Source organism: Bos javanicus, chromosome 2, assembly GCF_032452875.1.
Source record: "Bos javanicus breed banteng chromosome 2, ARS-OSU_banteng_1.0, whole genome shotgun sequence".
Taxonomy (NCBI): domain Eukaryota; kingdom Metazoa; phylum Chordata; class Mammalia; order Artiodactyla; family Bovidae; genus Bos; species Bos javanicus.
In genome coordinates, this window is record NC_083869.1 from 123,750,687 (window position 1) to 123,769,366 (window position 18,680).

General features: G+C 50.3%; 1 pseudogene; it reads right to left on the reverse strand.

The window, feature by feature from the left end:
* Nucleotides 1-4,705: 4,705 nt before the first annotated feature.
* The window catches only part of LOC133256330 (cytochrome c-like), a 77,451-nt pseudogene continuing 63,476 nt past the window's right edge, over nucleotides 4,706-18,680 (reverse strand).

Below are 18,680 nucleotides of genomic sequence, written 5' to 3' on the forward strand. Positions count from 1 at the left end.
CAATACAAATTTGTAGTCCACCCAATTAAAGAGAAAAGAAGAATCAGGTGGTAGACAGTGGTCAGTAACAATGATGGTAGTCAGCAGTGACCAGTGGGCAGCAGTGATAGTCAACCTGGGCATTCGTAGTCAGTGATGGCCAGTGTTCAGTGCTGGATGACAAAAGTGAAGGGTGATCTGTGTGGTCCAGTGGTCACCAGCAGGCGGTGGTCCAGCCAGGGCAGCACTGAGAAGTGCCCCTTGGATGTCACCACCGAGAGATGCCCTGTAACCTGTGTGACAGCAGCTGCGGAAGGCCTGTGGGTGGGGCCAGGAGTAGGGGGTGGGAGGCAAGAGGGAAGCAGAGAGCCTGGTGATAACCGGGATGAGGATGGGACCAGAAGAGGTGAAACTCATGCCGAGAGTGAAGGAGACTGTTGTTTCTATTGTCACCTGCCAAGTGGGTGGCCTGAGGATAGCAGTGACAGTCTGGGACAGTTTGCAGGGTTGGGCAGAAGAGGAGATGAGGGAGAAGTAAAATGATGCTGGAGCAGCTCATGGGACACCCCACCCCACTCCAGCCCTAATGTGATCGGTTGGTTTAAATCAAGTGAAGCAGAGGAACCTGGTGGGGTCAGGACATGGGGTCAGGCATCAAGGCAGCGTGGCTGGAGTCTGGTTTACAAGGCTTGCGAGCTGGGTGACCTTGCTTACTCTCCCTGGGCCTCACTTTTCTCCACTGTAAAATGGGACCCAGAACACCCACCCATGCTTACTCACAGAGAGTTCTAACTCTGCACAATGCCCATGGTAAAGTCTTCACCAACCCAGGCCCTGGAATCGCTGTCACCTCCTGGATGAGATGACCTTGGGCAGGAGGCCTCAACATGGGGACATTAATTGTGTCTGCTTTGTGCCATTGTTCCAAAAGAGGCAATGCCTGCATCGCGCTTAGCATGGCACCGTGTGAGAGACGTGCTCCACAATGACGAAGAGCTGCAGCTGCGGCGAAACAAGCAACTTGTGGGCTTGTGGGTGGACTTTTCTGCCATCTTCCTCTTCCCAGGGTCTGGGGCCTCTGTGGGTGAAGGCTCAGACTGACCTCAGTATGCTGGGGTCTTGGAGGTAGAACGGAACCTGGAGGTGAGCTCTCTATGCCAACTTTTTCATGGAAAGATAGAAAATCAGGGTCAGAGAGGGTTGAACCTAAGGTCACACAGAGTGATGGTTGAGCCAGGGTCAAGGACTTGGGACGACCTGACTCCAGGAGCAGTTTCCTGTGTGCGCTGGTGTCAGCATTTGGGGGCTCATTACCCTTCAAAGTGGGCCAAACCAAAGTAAGAAATAGCTGTTGGAAGCAGGACATCATGCAGTATGAAATCAAGTGGGCCTTAGGAAGAGCTACTACAAACAAAGCTAATGGAGGTGACAGAATTCCCGCTGAGCTGTTTAAAATCCTAAAAGATGATATCGTTAAAGTGCTGCACTTAATATGCCAGCAAATTTGGAAAACTCAGCAGTGGTCACAGGACTGGAAAAAGTCAGTTTTCATCCCAATGCCAAAGAAGGTCATTGCCAAAGAATGTACAGACTACCATACAATTGTGTTCATTTCACATGCTAACAAGGCTATGCTTAAAATCCTTCAAGCTAGGCTTTGACAGTTCATGAACTGAGAACTTCCAGATGTACAAGCTGGGTTTTGAAGAGGCAGAGGAATCAGAGATCAAATTGCCAACATTCATTGGATCAGGGGGAAAGCAAGAGAATTCCAGAAAAACATCTACTCTGGCTTCATTGAGTACACTAAAGCCTTTGTCTGTGTGGACCACAGCAAACTGTAGAAAATTCTTAAAGAGATGGGACTACCAAACCGTCTTACCTGTCTCCTGAGAAACTTGTGTGCTGGACAAGAAGCAAGAGTTAGAACCAGACATGGAACCTCTGGCTGGTTCAAAATTGGTAAAGTAGTACGACAAGGCTGTATGTTGTCACCCTGTTTATTTAATATATGCAGAGGACATCATGTGAAATACCAGGTTGGATGAATCACAAGCTGGAATCAAGATCGCTAGGAGAAATGTTAATGACCTCAGATATGCAGCTGTTATTTTGCCGTTGTTGTTGTGCTAAGTCGTGACTTACTCTTGCAACCCCATGGACTATAGCACATCAAGCTCCCCAGTGATTCAATGAATATTGGCAATTTGATCTCTGGTTCCTCTGCCTTTTTTAAATCCAGCTTGTACATCTGGAAGTTCATGGTTCATGTACTGCTGAACCCTAGCTTAAAGGGTTTTGAGCATCACCTAGCTATTACGGAAAATGAGTACAATTGGATGGTAGTTTGAACATTCTTTGGTATTGCCCTTCTTTGGCATTGGGATGAACACTGACCTTTTTCAGTCCTGTGGTCACTGCTGAGTTTTCCAAATTTGCTGACATAGTGAGTGCAGCACTTTAACAGCATCATCTTTTAGGATTTTAAATAGCTCAGCTGGAATTCTGTCACCTTTACGAGCTTTGTTTGTAGTGATGTTTCCTAAGGCCCACTTGACTTCATACTCCAGGTTGTCTGTGTTTAGGTGAGTGACCCCACCTTTGTGGTTATCCAGGTCATTAAAACCATTTTTGTATAGTTTTTCTGTTTATTTTTGCCACCTCTTCTTAATCCTGCCTGCTTCTGTTAAGTCCTTACTATTTCTGTCCTTTATTGTGCTCATCCTTGCATGAAATGTTCCTTTGTTACCTCCAGTTTTCTTGAAGAGAGCTCTGCTGCTGCTGCTAAGTCGCTTCAGTTGTGTCCAACTCTGTGCGACCCCATAGACGGCAGCCCACCTGGCTCCCCTGTCCCTGGGATTCTCCAGGCAAGAACACTGGAGTGGGTTGCCATCTCCTTCTCCAATACGTGAAAGCGAAAAGTGAAAGTGAAGTCACTCAACTGTGTCTGACTCTTTAGCGACCCCATGGACTGCAGCCCACCAGGCTCCTCCATCCATGGGATTTTCCAGGCAAGAGTACTGGAGTGGGGTGCCATTGCCTTCTAGTCTTTCTCATTCTACTGTTTTCCTCTATTTCTTTGTATTGTTCATTTTAGAAGGCCTTCTTATCTCTCCTTGATATTCTCTGGAACTCTGCATTCAGTTGGGTATATCTTTCCCTTTCTCATAAAGTGAAGAGTAACTAAAGAGCCTCTTGATGAGGGTGAAATAAGATAGTGAAAAAGCTGGCTTGAAACTTGAAACATGATAAAAACGAAGATCATGGCACCTGGCCCATCACTTCATGGCAAATATAAGGGGGAAAAGTGGAAGCAGTGACAGATTTTATTTTCTTGGGCTCCACAATCACTGTGGACAGTGACTATAGCCATGAAATTAAAAGACACTTGTTCCTTGGAAGGAAAGCTATCACAAACCTAGACAGAATATTAAAAAGCAGAGCCATCACTTTGCTGACAAGGGTCCACATAGTCAAAGCTATGGTTTTTCCAGTAGTCATGTATGGATGTGAGAGTTGGACCATAAAGAAGGCCGAGCACTGAAGAATTGATGCTTTTTTGAATTGTGGTGCTTGAGAAGATTCTTGAGAGTCCCTTGGACAGCAAGGAGATCAAACCAGTTAATCCTAAAGGAAATCCACCCTGAACATGCATTGGAAGGACAGATGCTGAAGCTGAAGCTCCAATAACTTGGACCACCTGATGTGAAGAGCTGACTGACTCCTTGGAAAAGACCCTGATGCTGGGAAAGATTAAAGGCAAAAGGAGAATGGGGTGGCAGAGGATGAGATGGTTAGATGGCATCACCAACTCAATGGACATGAATCTGAGCAAACTCCAATTTGAGCAGAGAGTTGGACACAACTTAGCAACCAAACAACAACAACTGCATGGTCGTTGTTCATGAAACTCTGGTCTGAGCACTTTATATGTCATCATTTGTTTCGTCCGCTCCAAGCTTCAGTGGAGCGGATACCATTATTGTCTGTCTCCCCTTCAGTCAGTTCAGTTGCTCAGTCATGTCCGACTCTTTGGGACTGCATGGACTGCAGCATTCCAGGCTTCCCAGTCCATCACCAACTCCCAGAGCTTGCTCTGTCTCTCCTTACAGACGGGCACCTGAGGCTCAGAGAGGTGAAAAGACCAGACAAACAGCACATGTGGGATACACGGCAGAGCCACGATTCCACCCCAGGCAGTTTGGTCCTAGAGCCCATGAACCACACCTACTGTGTGCCCTGAGCAGAGGGAGAATGAGGGAGGGGGTGGGAGGGCCTGGGGAGAAGCTCCACCCCCTCCATGCCTGGAGGGGATCCAGGTGGCACCTGCGACAGCACATAATATGTATTCAGTTGTGTGGATGACCTGACCCTCTGTGTCTGTCAGGAAGCATGCCTTCTCCCTGAGCAAAAGGGAGTTGGGGGTGGGGGGTGGGGGTGGCAGGGGCAATCACTCCACTGGACTGAGCTGGTACAGTGTGGGCAGAGGGGAAGAACAGCACCAGCCAGACCCATGCTGGACCCCAGCATCACCAAGTCTGATCTGTGCAAACAGGGACAAAATTCTTCCCTCCCATGAGCCTCGCTTTCTGCAGCTTCACGATGCAGACGGACATGGTGGCGGTGCTGTGGGATTCAAAGGAACTAAGCGAGAAGAGGAAACTGATGCTGAGGGTTAAGGAGCGTGCCCTCAGCTTGCCTCGCTGGTGACCTCTGAAGCCAGGACTTAGGCCTCGCTGCCCTCCCCTCCAGTCCTCACTCCTCCACTGACCGGGGCTAGGGGCAGCGAGTTTTCCTTCGAAGCCTCAGTTTCCTCATCTGAGGAACAAGGATAGTGACACACTCCTACAGGTCTTCAAGCAAGTCTTGCAATCTTCTGCTTCAATTGCCTGGGACCTGGTAACATCCACATCCATGACCCAGTAGTTAAGGTGGTGACGACGATGAAGATGATGATGTCAATGATAACAGAGGTTGAATCAAGCAGAATTAACAGGGTCACAGAGAATCAGACACAACTGAGCAACTGAACTGAACTGAACTGAACAGGGAGAAGAGAGTTGATTAAGGGAAGACTCTGTCCCCACTAGGGAAGGATGGGCTGATTATGGATGCCTACCTGCTCCTCACCACCTGCCAAGCCAGAGAGGCTCCACAAAGCTTCTGAGGGTGACTCAAGGGGTGGGGGGCCCACTGCCTCTCTGGATATCAGCCATCGTCCTTCCTACCACGGGAGATTTGTCAGTCATCACAGGCAAAGGAGGGACGTGTGGTTCTGCCCTTCTCTTGGGGCAGGGGCTGGAATGGGCAGGATGGGAGAGATGCAGGCAGGAGGATGCCAGGTGGGGTTCTGCCTCTCTGCTTGATAGTGGGCGACCCCACAGCAGTCCTGCCCTGAGGCAAGGCTCTTTTCTTGATCTAATTAGCCTCACTGAGAATTAAACTCCACAGCCCTGAAGGGAGCATGTCCCCTGTGAGCATCCCAGAACTAATACTGATTAAATATGAAATGATCTTTTGTTCAGGGCCAGAGTCATGGGAGGCACAAACCAGGGATGAGAGCTGTAATTACTAGTTCCGATTATGCCGTGCATTTTTTTTAATAGAATAGAAAAGAACTAGGACTAGGGTTAGGACTAGGACTAGGAATAAAAATAAAATGAAATAGAATTGCATAGCATAGAAATGAAACCATCCTTCCCATCCCATAAGTAAAAGCAAAGAACAACATTCCGGATTACTTCTGCTTTAAAGAACATGAGCTTTTTTGTTTCTCATTCCTTTCCCATTCTTATGGTTGTACTTTTCACCCAAGTGATTTTCAGTGCATCTACTATGTGCTAGGTGTGAACCAGCTGCATCAGACCAAGTACATGCTCTCTTGAGTCTCACAGTCAGGAAGGGACATGGCCTTCAAGAAAAAGTCCCAACGGATATTCAATCAAGGCCTGGGATGGGGCCAAGCAAATCCTCCTTAGGAGGCAATGTGGGAGGATAATAAGGGGGACTAACTCAGATGGGGTCTCAGGAGCTGATACTTAAGTGGCGACTGAGGACCTTTGCTTTCCTCATCTCCTCTGCTGGCAATGCTCTTCCTCAAACATCCATGTGGCTCTCTCCTTCACCTTCTCCAAGTCTTTGGGAAAATGTCAGCTTTTCAACGAGTTCTTCTTCAACTGCAAGCCCTGAGGGTCCCATGCTCCCTTTCTTCTGGATTTGTCTCCTTTGCACTTGTCACCAGACTATACAAGAGAGCCATTTGATCGAGATGGTTACAGGACGTCCTCCCCATTAGAAGAGAAGCTTCCGGAGGCCAGAGTCGTGTGGCTGTTGCTGCTGCTGTCATCCTCCATCATAGCCCCAGCTGCTGACACAGGGCAGGGCTCTCTACATGTCTACCTAGTAAATGAATGAGTGAATGCTTCTTGCTCAGGGTAGGAAAAGTAGGGAGGTCCCTCAGGAGTGGGGCGGGGATGAGCCAGCGCAGTGTGGACCAGCATCCAGGGAGACAGCCAGATGGGTGAGGGAGGAGCCAGTGTCCAAAGCGCTATAGGGGTGCGGGAACACGGCCGGGGGATCAAGGGGAAAAGCCCAAGTTCCCAATGTTGGTGAGGGAAGAGAGGAGTTCAGATTGAAGTGAGTGAGGGGGTGTGCTCACTCGGGCTCTCAAAGCAGAGCCCAGAGATAATCAACCAGATGGGGACTAAGCAGGAAGGGAGAGCCAGGTGGAGCGGCCTCACAGGCTGGGAAATCCTCCCAGGCTGGGAAATACACAAGGATCCATTTTCCTGTCCTGAAACCTCCCTGATTTGTTATCAGAAACAAGCAGGAGCAGAGGACACTTGGATTTGTAATCAACCTGATACAGCACCTGGTTGTGGATTTCACAGCCAGGCCTGGCTGTAATAATCTCCTCCTCCCACCTGTTGACCTGTGACAAGGGCAGGTTCCCTCTCCAGGGGGGCGGGGTGGGGCAGGGATGGAACTCAGCTCCAGCCAGAGGGCTCTGGTTGCCATGGAAACAGGTGGCTGGGGAAGGCAGGCCCTGAAGTAGAGGCCCTCAGCCAGGCTCCTGCCTCTCCAGAGCCCAGTCCATTGGGCAGAGGCTAAACCAAGTGACTCGGCTTTTGGTTCCATCATCATTCCCAGTGCACAGGTAGAACCGCTCCATCCCCACTTCAGGTCATCCAGGCTCCTGGGCCAGCTGCATCTGCCCCCAGGTCCTGCCAGCAGAGGTAGGAGGAGCAAAGGCTGAGCCTGAGCCTCTGGAGTCAGAGACCACGCCTGCCTGAGGGTGCTGGGGTGGGTGGGGAAGAAGGAACTCGCAAGACTTTGGGCTTGTTAAGACCAAGGAAATCAACCCTGAAGATTCATTGGAAGGACTGATGCTGAAGCTGAAGCTCCAATACTTTGGCCACCTGACGCAAACAGCCGACTCATTGGAAAAGACCCTGATGCTGGGAAAGATTGAGGGCAGGAGGAGAAGGGGATGACAGAGGATGCGATGGTTGGATGGCATCACTGACTCAATGGACATGAGTTTGAGCAAGCTCCGGGAAATGGTGAAAGACAGAGAAGCCTGCTGTGCTGCAGTCCGTGGGGTCGCAAAGAGTCAGACATGACTGAGCAACTGAACAATAACTAAGACCTCCTGGGGCCTTAGGCTCAGCCTGCTGCTTTTCTGGACGGGAGAGCTGGGGTCCTGGGGGTGCAGGACACTCACAGTCCCCCGGCATCAGCCCAGACTTCCTGAGGATCCTTCTCCCTGACAGGCAAAGTCCTCAAAGCCTTTCAGGGTCTCTGCTGTCTCCTACTTCCTCCCAGGCAGGCAGGTTCTGGCCTAGCCATGTCGATGTGGATCCAGGGCCTGCTGGCCTCCTAAAGTGACAGCCAAAACTCAACTGACCACAAGACACATAAGCCCCAAACCGCCCTCAACCTGGTGCTGGGACAGCTCCTGCCCTCGCCCCAACCCCCACCCCCATCTGCAGCGAGGACTGGGAGCCCTGATCCTGCCACCACCAAGACTGAGATCCAGTTTTGGGTAGTGGGGAACAGGCAGCATTTTGTGCAGAGCCTGGGTTTTTCTCAGAGGGTGTTTTGGGTGCCCAGATGGGAGACGATGATGGAGAGGCAGGGAGGGTTGCAACACCAAGAATCCCGTGAGCCAGGCCCACCATGCGATGTCATCCCAAGTCAGGTAGGAGCCATGAAGGGTGTTAGGCAGAGATCAAGGTGACTGTCCTTCTTTGGGACAATCACTTCCTGGTGTCCGGGATGTCAGTGCAGGCCGCCCCCAACATCTGTGCAGGCCCTGTCCTCACCTCACCACTGACGGCTACCCATTGGGGTTTAGGGGGTGTGTGCTGGCCACACGGGTCACCCTCAGAGGAGGAGACCTGGGATGAGGCCATGCAGGTCCCAGAAGCAGGTTTAGGTCAGTCCGGAAGGGAGCTCCGGGGTCGGGGGACCGGAACTTGCCCTTTGTCTCCCTTGTCCCTGAGGGGAGAGGCACAGCTGGAGGAGGGAAGAACAGGCCCCCAAAAGAATGGGACCCCAGGAAGAGCCCCCTACTCATGTCTCAGGGTCACAGGATGGAGAGAAGGGGCAGTGGAGGGCTGAGGGACCAGGCGGGTGTGGTGTGGTGGAGGGATGTCTGGTCAGAGATGCCCAGGGCCTGAGATGAAACACTGGGTGTGGAGTACAGGGGACCACAGAAGTTATAAGAGTTAAACTTGTCAGGACTCAATGGCCCCTGAGGTGTCATGAGGGTCAGGGATGCCCCCTTGCTTCTGATTTGGGCGAGTGGGATCTGCGGGGGCAACACTAAGACAGGAATGGTGGAAAGGACCAGGTTTGAGGGGAAGATGAAGGGTTTGGATTTAATCTTCTCAAGGGGCAGGAGGCGGCAGGACCCCCAGAGGGAAAGATCTAGGAGGCAGGGGTGGCCTCTCCAACTCAGCTCTGTATGGCCAGGCCGTTGACAGGTCCGGTACATCAAAGACTCTTGATTTGAATCATGACTGGAAGGAGGGCTGATGGTAGCTGATAGCTACAGGCTGTTAGCATGTGCACTGGGGATGGGCCCACAGGGGTGGCTGAGCTCAATCAGGGAGAGAGAAGAGAGGAGGGTGATGCGGGGAAACAGGGATACCCGCCCCGGCTCCATCCTGGCTGGGTCTGCAGAGCCGACTGCCTCCTGGCTGCAGGCAGGGGCAGGCGGGCAAGGCATGGGAGGAGAGAGCAGGTCCAGCACCGGCACCTTCCAGGCGTTGACCTGGCCCAGTCAGTGTCCCACCGCTGACCAATCAGATCCGCACATCCTCCAACCCAGAAGAGCACGGAGTGGTCTCCCAAAGGTCTCCCAGGGGTGGGTCACCATGCGGTGAAGGGCGGATATTGCTGCCTCCAAAAATCAGGCGTTAGTTGCTGACAACTGCTGTAATCGTGATTAGAGCAAAATCTGTGCAGAACACAGAGGCAACGGATATTCATTTCAACTGGGAGGTGAAGAAAATTTCATGGAAAGCCCGCCTTTGACTTCAGCCTTGAAAATAAGGGAAGATTTCAATAGGCAAAGATGAGGTTTGGTGGGGAGGGCAGGAGAGTGTGCCGGGGGCAGGGGTACAGGACACAATTCAGCAGCACCGCAGGGGCCTGGTGTGCTTTGAACAAAAGGTGCAGTGGATAAGGCTGGAATTAGAAAACGTGTCCCTGGAGAAGTAGCAATGGGCCAGTGGGGGATAAAGATGGAAGATCTGAAGTGGAAAGAGAGCAGAGATAAACACTCCCCGTGGAGCAGACAGCCCATGGCTGAGCCGCCGCACCAATGAAGGGACAGGTTTAGAATTCGAATCACACAGCCTATGTTCCTGAGGAGACTTAGATGAGAAGAATAACAGAATCATAAATTTTAAAGTCTTAGAATCCTAGGAAATCTTATAATCTTAGAATAATTGAATTATTGGATCTCAAGGTCTACAACTACAGCCGTTTGGAATCGTAGATGGCTCGGGGTGTCATAACCCAGCTTCCTCCCTTCCTGCAACGATACTCTGCACTCCCTGCTCAGTGCTTTGCACACTTTATGTCCTTTTGTCTCCATGACAACCCTGGGACATGGGAACTTATTTTGCCTGATTTTCTAGATGAAGAAGCCGAGGCTCAGTGAGTACAAGTCACTGCTAAAGGTCAGACTCCTTGCAAGCAATGTGACCGGGACTCAGCCCAGATCTCTTGGCCTCCAAGGCCTCTCTGCTTCTCCAAATGCACCCTTCCTCTGTGCGCACCTCCAGTAACGGGGAGCTCATTACCCCTCCCCAGGGCTGCCCATCCATCCTGGCGGTGGACACGTCTCTCCTGTTGTTCCTAAATCTGCCCTGGGAGACCCCACAGGAGAAGATAACCTTCACCTGGGACTCCTGTAGGGAGCAGAGCAGCTGCCCGAGGTGGGACGGTGCTCACACAGAAGCAGGGTGTCTCGGGTTAGAGGAGCCCCAGCTGCAGCCCCTCCCTGTGATAGAGAGGAGGGGGATTCATCCTGAGGGAGGGAATCAGCCTAGACGTTGGGAGCAGGAGTTCTCAAAGACGAGTGAAGACGAGCCCAGAGCACTGGGCGCTGCGGTGGGGGGTGGACTGTGATACAGAACTGCTCCCCAGCAGTCAGAGCATGGGGCCTAAAAAGACCGGATCCTAAGTGCTGTGCCTTCAATTTCTTGGCTCTTCTCCCTGAAAACTTACTCTACAAAATGTGCCTTTGTCCCATCCATCCTCCCAGATGGCTTTTTAAGTGAAGATTTTTGGTAACTGGGAGAAGAAAAAGGAAGGGTAGAAGGAGAGGGAAGTGGGGTGAAGCTGCAACCCCCAGGGCTGGAGACAAAGTCAGAATAACAGTGAATGGGAGGATGGGGCAGGGGAGCCCAGGGGTCCAGGAAGGGGCAGAACAGGCCTCCCTGGATGGGACCTCGGCACAGAATGGAGTCATGTGACAGAGTCCCAGGCACAGGCGCTGGTGGTGTCCCGGCCCCACTGTGAGCCCAGCTCTGGGTGAGCACTTTGGCCTCACTGACCCAACACGTCTTCACACAGCCTGCGTGCATGTCCTGGGACCGTCCTCATCCACACAGGAGGGGCTCAGAGAGGTGCAGGCCTTCACCCAAAGTCACACAGCTGGAGAGAGGCAGATTCAGGACTCCAGCCCAGGACTGTGGGACTCCAGAGCCCCGGCTCTTACCCAGGAATCACACAGCCCCTCCCAGACTGCCAGCCGGGAGAACCGAAGAGATCAGCCCCACTGCAGCGCCACTGCCCTCAGGCCTCAGTTCCTCCATCTGTACAATGATGCGGTTGATGGAACTCCCTGGTTCCAAGCCTGAATATACAACAGAATCTCCTGAGCGCTTCTCAACAATGCTAAGGCCTGGGCACCACCATAGGCTGATAGAGTCAGAATTTCTGGGAATGGGGCCCATGTATCTAGATTTTTTAAAAAATCCCACTGCTGACAGTCCTCATTGCTGGAGAGGATGCAAAGCAGCAGGAACTCTCACCCGTTGCTGGTGTGAATATGAAATGGTACAGCCCTTTTGGAAGACCGTTTGGCAGTTTCTAACAAAGCTAAACATAGTCTTACCATATGATCCAACGACAGACACACTCCCAGGTATTCACTCAACTGATCTGAAAATTTGTGAACACACAAAACCTGCGTGTGATTGCTTATAGCAGTTTTATTCATAATTGCCAAGAGCTGAAAGCAACCGGATGTCCTTCTGTAGGTAAATGGATAAAGATACTGTGGTACCTCCAAACAACGGAATATGACTCAGTGATAAAAGGGATGAGCAACAAGCTACACAGAGAGATGGATGAATCTTAAATGCCCATTGCTAAGGGGCAAAATATCATTTGAAAATACTACATTTATGTGACATTCTGGAAAAGGCAAAGTTACAGAGACAGTAAACAAATCAGTGATTACAAGGAGTTTGGGGAACAGGGAAGATTGTAGAGGTGAAGTATGGAAGATTTTTTTCAGGACAATAAAGTTATTATGTGTAATACTATTGCAATATAATGGTGGATTAATTAATGATACCATGCATTTGTCCGGATCCATAGAACTTACAGTAGAAAGGGTGAATGTATGCAGATTTTGAAAAATCCTTTAGGAGGTCTGGGATTCCAGGGTGGGATGCAGACAGTGACAAAAGAATCTAACTTTCTCACAAATGTATGAAACTCCCTCACTGAGGCAGGTGAAGATAAAGGAGCTGACTTTTGTAACTTTGAAAATGGGTGGAGACTGGAAGGAACTGCATGTAAGCGTCATTTTCTAGTGGATAAAGGTATTTGCTATGGCATACGGGTTAACAGTTCTGAGATGACTGTACACCTACAGGCGGAACAAGCGTTCCTGCGGACGGCAGATGTCGGGAGCCATGTTTTCTCGCTGCTGGGGTGGGAGGTTCCAGACAAAGAAGGGGAGAAAGCTAGAATGAGCCATGTGGTAATGGCTTAGAGTTGGAGACATCAGTATGAATTCATGTTTAGCTGAATATAGACATAGAGATTTACATATAGAAATATTTATACCTAAGTCCTAAGCATGGGTTAGTGCAACAGAACTTTATTTCCTGTCTCTGCGAGCTGACAGAGCCTAGAGGCAAATGACATCCCAGTCACAACAAGCAAATCTGAGACCCACATCTTTAGTTTCTCATACCGTTCTCCAATAAAAGGAGCCAAGGCTCCTTGAAGAAAAAGCTGATTCTAGATCTAGGGCAGGAAATATATAAGATGAGCATTGCACATTGTTTAATGCCAGACAGTAAGAAAGTGCCAGTAACAACCAAACAAAAGAAAAACTCATAAAGACAGGTGACACTCAAAGGGACCAAGAGCCAGCTGAAAGAACTTTCAACAGCCAAAGCTGGAATAATCTGAACAACAGAACACAGAGTAAGATTGGATTAAAACCCCAAAGATAAAATAAATATGCATGAGTTCACACTGATATGAATGAACAAATACATACACATATATACATATGAAAAAGATCTCACATGCAGAAGAATTTTAAATAATTTATGTATCGAATCTGTGATGTCACCTGACTCATTCCTGATGCTGGTACCTTGTCTCTTCCCTTTTGTGTTTCCTAATCAGTGTGACTAGAGGTTTATCAATTTTATTGATATTCTCAGAGAATCAGCTTTGGTTTCAGTGATGTTCTTTGTTGCTTTTCTCTACTGATTTCTACTCATAATTATTTCCTCTCTGTTACACTGAGTTTAATTTGTTCTTCTATTTCTAGTTTCTTCAAGTGGAAGCTGAGGTCAGTGATTTGCAACATTTCTTCTCTCCTAATGCAGCATTTAGTACTATAAATTTCCCCTAAGACCTGCTTCAGCAGCATCCCACAAATTCTGATATGTTGTGTTTTCATTTTCTTTCTGTGAAAAATGCTGTCTAGTTCCTCTTCTGGTTGATTCTTTTACACATGGGCTATTTAGAAGTGTGCTATTTTTTAGTTTCAAAATATTTGGAGATTTTTCAGAGATCTTTCTGTTACTCAAAGAGCACTTCCTCTTAAATTACTGATTTCTCATTTATTTCTGTTGTGGTCAGAGAACATACTCTGTAGAACCTGAACCCTTCCAATGTACTGAGACTTGTTTTATGACTCAGAATATGGTCTATCTTGGCATATTTAGATATACTCGTGAAAAGAATGTGTGCTCTGCGGTCACAGGGTGGGGTGTTCTATAAATGTCACTTAGATCAAGTTGGTTGATAGTGTTGATCAAATTCTCTATATCCTTTATGACTTTCTGTCTACTTGCTCTATCAATTACTGAGTAAGGGATGTTGAAATTTCTGACTATCATTGTGAGTCTGTCTATTTCTTCTTGCAGTTGTATCATTTTTCTGTTTTATGTATTTTGAAGCATTGTTATTAGGTACATAAACATTGTTAGGTCTTCTTGATGAATTCACAATATCATCGCCTTTATCTCTGGTAATATTGTTTTCTCTATAACCCACTTTGTCTGATATTGCTATAGCCACTCCAGTGTTCTTTGCCAGTCACCTTACTGGGTGCTGGATATTTTTGTTTTGTTATAAATATTGTTGAGCTTTATTCTGTAATGTAACATTAAGTTACTTGGAGACAGTGTGGTTCTTCAGAATCTTCTTTAGGATGTCTTAGGTGGGACCACAGTAGCTCTCAGTCTAAGACTAAAGGTTCCCATACCCGAGGCAAGACCCTTCCATGTCCCTTCCAGAGTCTGCTCTCTGTCCCTTTCTTCTCTCTTCTCAGGCACTGTGTCCTGCGAATTCCAGCCACCTTGGTCTTCTGGAATCTCAGCTCCACCTCTTCAATGCTGGGACCTCCCTGGGCTCCCCCTGGGCTCCTCCTCCTTGCCCATAGCCAGGAAACTCTCAGGGCTGGAAACCAGGGCAATTTAGGGCTCACTTCATCTGTTTCTCATCTCTGTTTCGCTGCCTGGCACCCTGTATCTTGTAAGCCTCTCTTTCATAAATTTTGTGGTTTTCCTTTCCCACTTCAGGTGGGAAGGTCACTCCATCTTGCCTCAAAGAGGAAATCTGTACAGCTGGGTTTGAGAACCACTGAGCTACACCCATCATTTCATTGTTAATATGGGTAAACTGAGGCTGGGATTATAGTACTTGTCCAAGGTCACATAGTAGGTTGGAGGGTCTGGAACCTGCACCCCTCATGTATGGGATTCTCCTGAGAAACCCAAGGTGGTTTCCAATGGGGACAGTCCTCAGACAGTGATGAGGCAATAGGAGTTGGCCGCAGCAGACCTCCGCAGCAGCGTGGAGGGAGGGCTGGTGATGGAGGCGGTTTTCCTTCTGCATCTCTTAGTCCTCCGTGTTTCCCTCCCCGCCTTCCTCCTTCCTGAGTGCAGCCCAGCCCAAGGCTGTATCGCCTCCACCTCCAGCATCTGGCAAACCCACCACCCTGCCCAGATGCCCAGCCCCATGTCTAGGGCTGTGGCCCAAAACTGGGTGACAGAACTATAACCAAAAAGGAGAATGAGGAGAGGATGATGCTCACAGCCAAGAAGCCAGGGAAGAGCCGAGCCAGCTGCTCTGGAAGCTGTTCCAGGCCCAAGCACATCATGATGCTCTCGCATGCTTCAGTTATGAAAAATTTCTACATCTAGATCCAGATACATAAAATTAGTTCCTTTCCTCACCTTTCCTTTCCATCCCTAGGTATCTGGTGGATTTGTCTGCTTCTATAGCAGCCTCCAGATGCTGGGAAAACAAGAACTTCTCAAACTATGGCTAGAAAATGAGTGTTGGAGAGGCAGCCATGGTACCTTCTGGTGAGAAGCCATGGCCAGAGGCTCTCAAGGTGCAGAGAGAGGATTTGCTCCTGCCCATCTGGCCCAGGGGCTTCAGAGCTCACTGCTTTTGCCCCCTGGATTTGCCCCTCCTCAGGGTTTCCTATCCCGGAAAAGCTGTCTGAAACCTCCTCTCCTTCATCACTCCTCCAAAGTTCAGTTAAGTCACTCCTGTCCCCAAATGTACCAAGAGCCACGATGTGCCCACCTGCACCGGGCACACAGCTGTGAGCATGCCAGTCGCACCCCTGCCCTGTTACCTCTGGGTCACCGTCTAACCGGAACAGGTGACGAAGGTGATAAAGCACAGCTGTGCTGAAGGCTGTGCTCGATGCCTGCAGCTGCAGAGCAGACAGAGGAGAGGAGACCCCAGGCAGAAGGACACAGGTGCAGGAGCCCCGCGGTGGGGGGAGCTGGGGGTGCTTCTCTGCAGAGGGAAGCCCCCGGTTCCCAGCTCCTAGCAGCCAGGTCAACTTCACAGTGATCCTGGGTCCTCCCAGCCCACGGTCACCTGACTGGACCCTGTGACCCCATTTTCAGTCTCTAAAATACCGTAGTTAGTTTGCAGCCCTGGGCTGGCCCCGCCCACAAGCAAGCTGTGCCCCCTGAAGCCCTTGTGCTTCCTCCCACTAACCACCGCCTCCCCGTCCCCCTGCTGACCTGCTCCTTCACCCCTTTCCCAGCCTCCTCTGTGCTCTGGGATACCCCACAGGGCCCCCCACTCCTTTGGATGTTGAAGGCCTCCTGGGAGTCTGTAAGGATTGTATTGACACCCTGTCAAGAGGCCCCTGGCATCTTCTGGGCCCCTTTGGGGACAGGGTCCTGCATCAGCCCTGACTAGGGGGCCCAGGAAGAGGAGGAAGTGTCAGCTAGTGAACCCCCAAGGACTGGGACGGGGACCCTTAGAGGAGGACTTCCCGTCCCATGAACCTCCATCCTCAGGCAGATGGGACTCTACCCACCCATCCTCTGGTCCCAGTCCACGGGGCCTTCCTGGACCAGGATGATGTAACTGGACTGTGGTCAGAGCCCAGGAGCATGTTCTGGAAGCCCTGGCAGCGGCAAAAAGCTGGTGGAGGGGGTGGGAGGGGAGGGGAGGGTAGACACAGCCAAGGGGGCGTGGCTCCAGTCAAATCCATTTCCTCTCTGATGCTGCCTCCTGTCCTGAGTGTGGACAGGTTGTGACTCTGGAAAGACTTGGAGGAGGAGGACTGCCAGGAATCCAACAGCCCCGAGGGCATTTGATCATGGTGCTCAGAACATGACCAGCCACTGCATGCCAGGCCCTGGGCCAACCCCCACCCTGGGCATCGTCTCTAGGACCCTTTACAGCCTGGTGGCTCAGACGATAAAGTGTCTGTCTACAATGTGGGACACCTGGGTTCGAGCCCTGGGTTGGGAAGATCCCCTGGAGAAGGAAATGGCAATCCACTCCAGTACTATTGCCTGGAAAATCCCATGGACAGAAGAGCCTGGTAGACTATAGTCTATGGGGTCGAAAAAAGTCAGACATGACTGAGCAACTTCACTTTCACTTTTACAGCCTCTGGAGGAGCACTGCTACTGATCCCACTTTAGAGATGAGGAGCCCGAGGCTCCTGCCTACCTCTGTTTGCACCTACCACACCTCTGGGACTGCCTGAAACCTCCAGATTGCAGGCTGGCACTCCCAGAGCCAGGCTACAGCCTCTCTATCCTTGTTCAAAGAATGCCCTAGAAACGGTAACTGTCTCATTTATAGAGGTCTGTGGAGGTGAGTTGGAGAAGGCAATGGCACCCCACTCCAGTACTCTTGCCTGGAGAATCCCATGGACGGAGGAACCTGGTGGGCTGCAGTCCATGGGGTCACTAAGAGTCTGACCCGACTGAGCGACTTCACTTTCACTTTTCACTTTCATGCATTGGAGAAGGAAATGGCAACCCACTCCAGTGTTCTTGCCTGGAGAATCCCAGGGATGGGGGAGCCTAGTGGGCTGCCATCTGTGGGATCACACAGAGTCAGACACGACTGAAGCAACGCAGCAGCAGCAGCAGCAGTGGAGATGAGTGTCAGCATTGAAGGGGCACTGTATCCTCCTGGCTGGCTTTGCCAACCCCAGGCAGCTCAAGGATGCTCGGAGAAGACTGCTGTGAGATAGTGGCATGCAGGGAGGATCTATCAGCCTGGAGAGTGTGGAGTCCATGAGATCCTGCAGCCGGCCTGGAAATTGGCCTTATTGAGGGTCCAGGGGACCCATTTATGGGTTGAGGGAGGGATAAGCAAGGGGTTTTCTGGATCTGTTTCCAGGACATGAACCTCTGGGTTCAGAAGTCACTGTGTCAGTAAATTAATTCCCAGCATGCTTGTCATAAGGACTGGGAAAAGAAGCTACCTCTTTCCTGTGCACTGGGGACTATAAAAGATTGCTCTGGGAGTTTCAGGGCCTCTGTGAGAAGAAGAGCACAGAAGAAAGCAGAGCCTAGAGATGAAGCCAGAAAGACCAGAGCTTGACAACATGGATTGGACCTGTGTATCCAGCCCACCTGTGGGCATGCATGTCCTGCCTTGTATCAGCTCAGGTTCCTGGGCCCATCCCTTCCCAGGCACAGGCAGCCGTGGCTTCTGTCCACAGCAGCAGCTTATCTTTGCCTGGGACCAGGGCTGGAAGGCTTCATCCCCCTTCCCCAGCAAGAAGTGGCTTTTGTTTCTGCCCCACCCTCCTCCCCCAGGACTATAGGTCTTTTCCTGGGCCCTGCAGGGGGAGGGGGGTGGCCGTGAGAGGTCTTCCTGTCCCCCTGAAGTCCTTCTGGGCTTATGCTTCACAGGAGATAAGGGTCTGGGAAGTGGGAGGAGGTTCAGATCGGTACCGTAGTGAAGCAGCTCTTTGAGATACAAATCCAGTCCTGAGCATCTTTCTCCCGGGCTCCATGAGAAACTGTCATGAATGAACGTGCACTCCCCTTGAGTCTGGGGCTCCCAGGAATGCTCAGCTGGCATGCCAGTCCACATTCAGCCTCTGAGAGTTCGTTAAAATGTTAGCTGTTTACACTGGAGATGCAGACATAGAGAACACACTTATGGACAAGGGTCGGGGAGAAGAGAGAGAGGGTGAGATAAATGGAGAGAGCAGCATGGATGCATATACACTAACACATGTAAATAGACAACCAATGGGAATTTGATGCATGATTCAGGGAACTCAAACTGGGACTCTGTAATAACCTAGAGGGGTGGGAATGGGCAGGAGGTGGGAGGGAGATTCACCAGGGAGGGGACGTATGAGCACCTGTGGTAATTCATGTTGATGTATGACAGAAACCAAACCAGTATTATAAACCAAT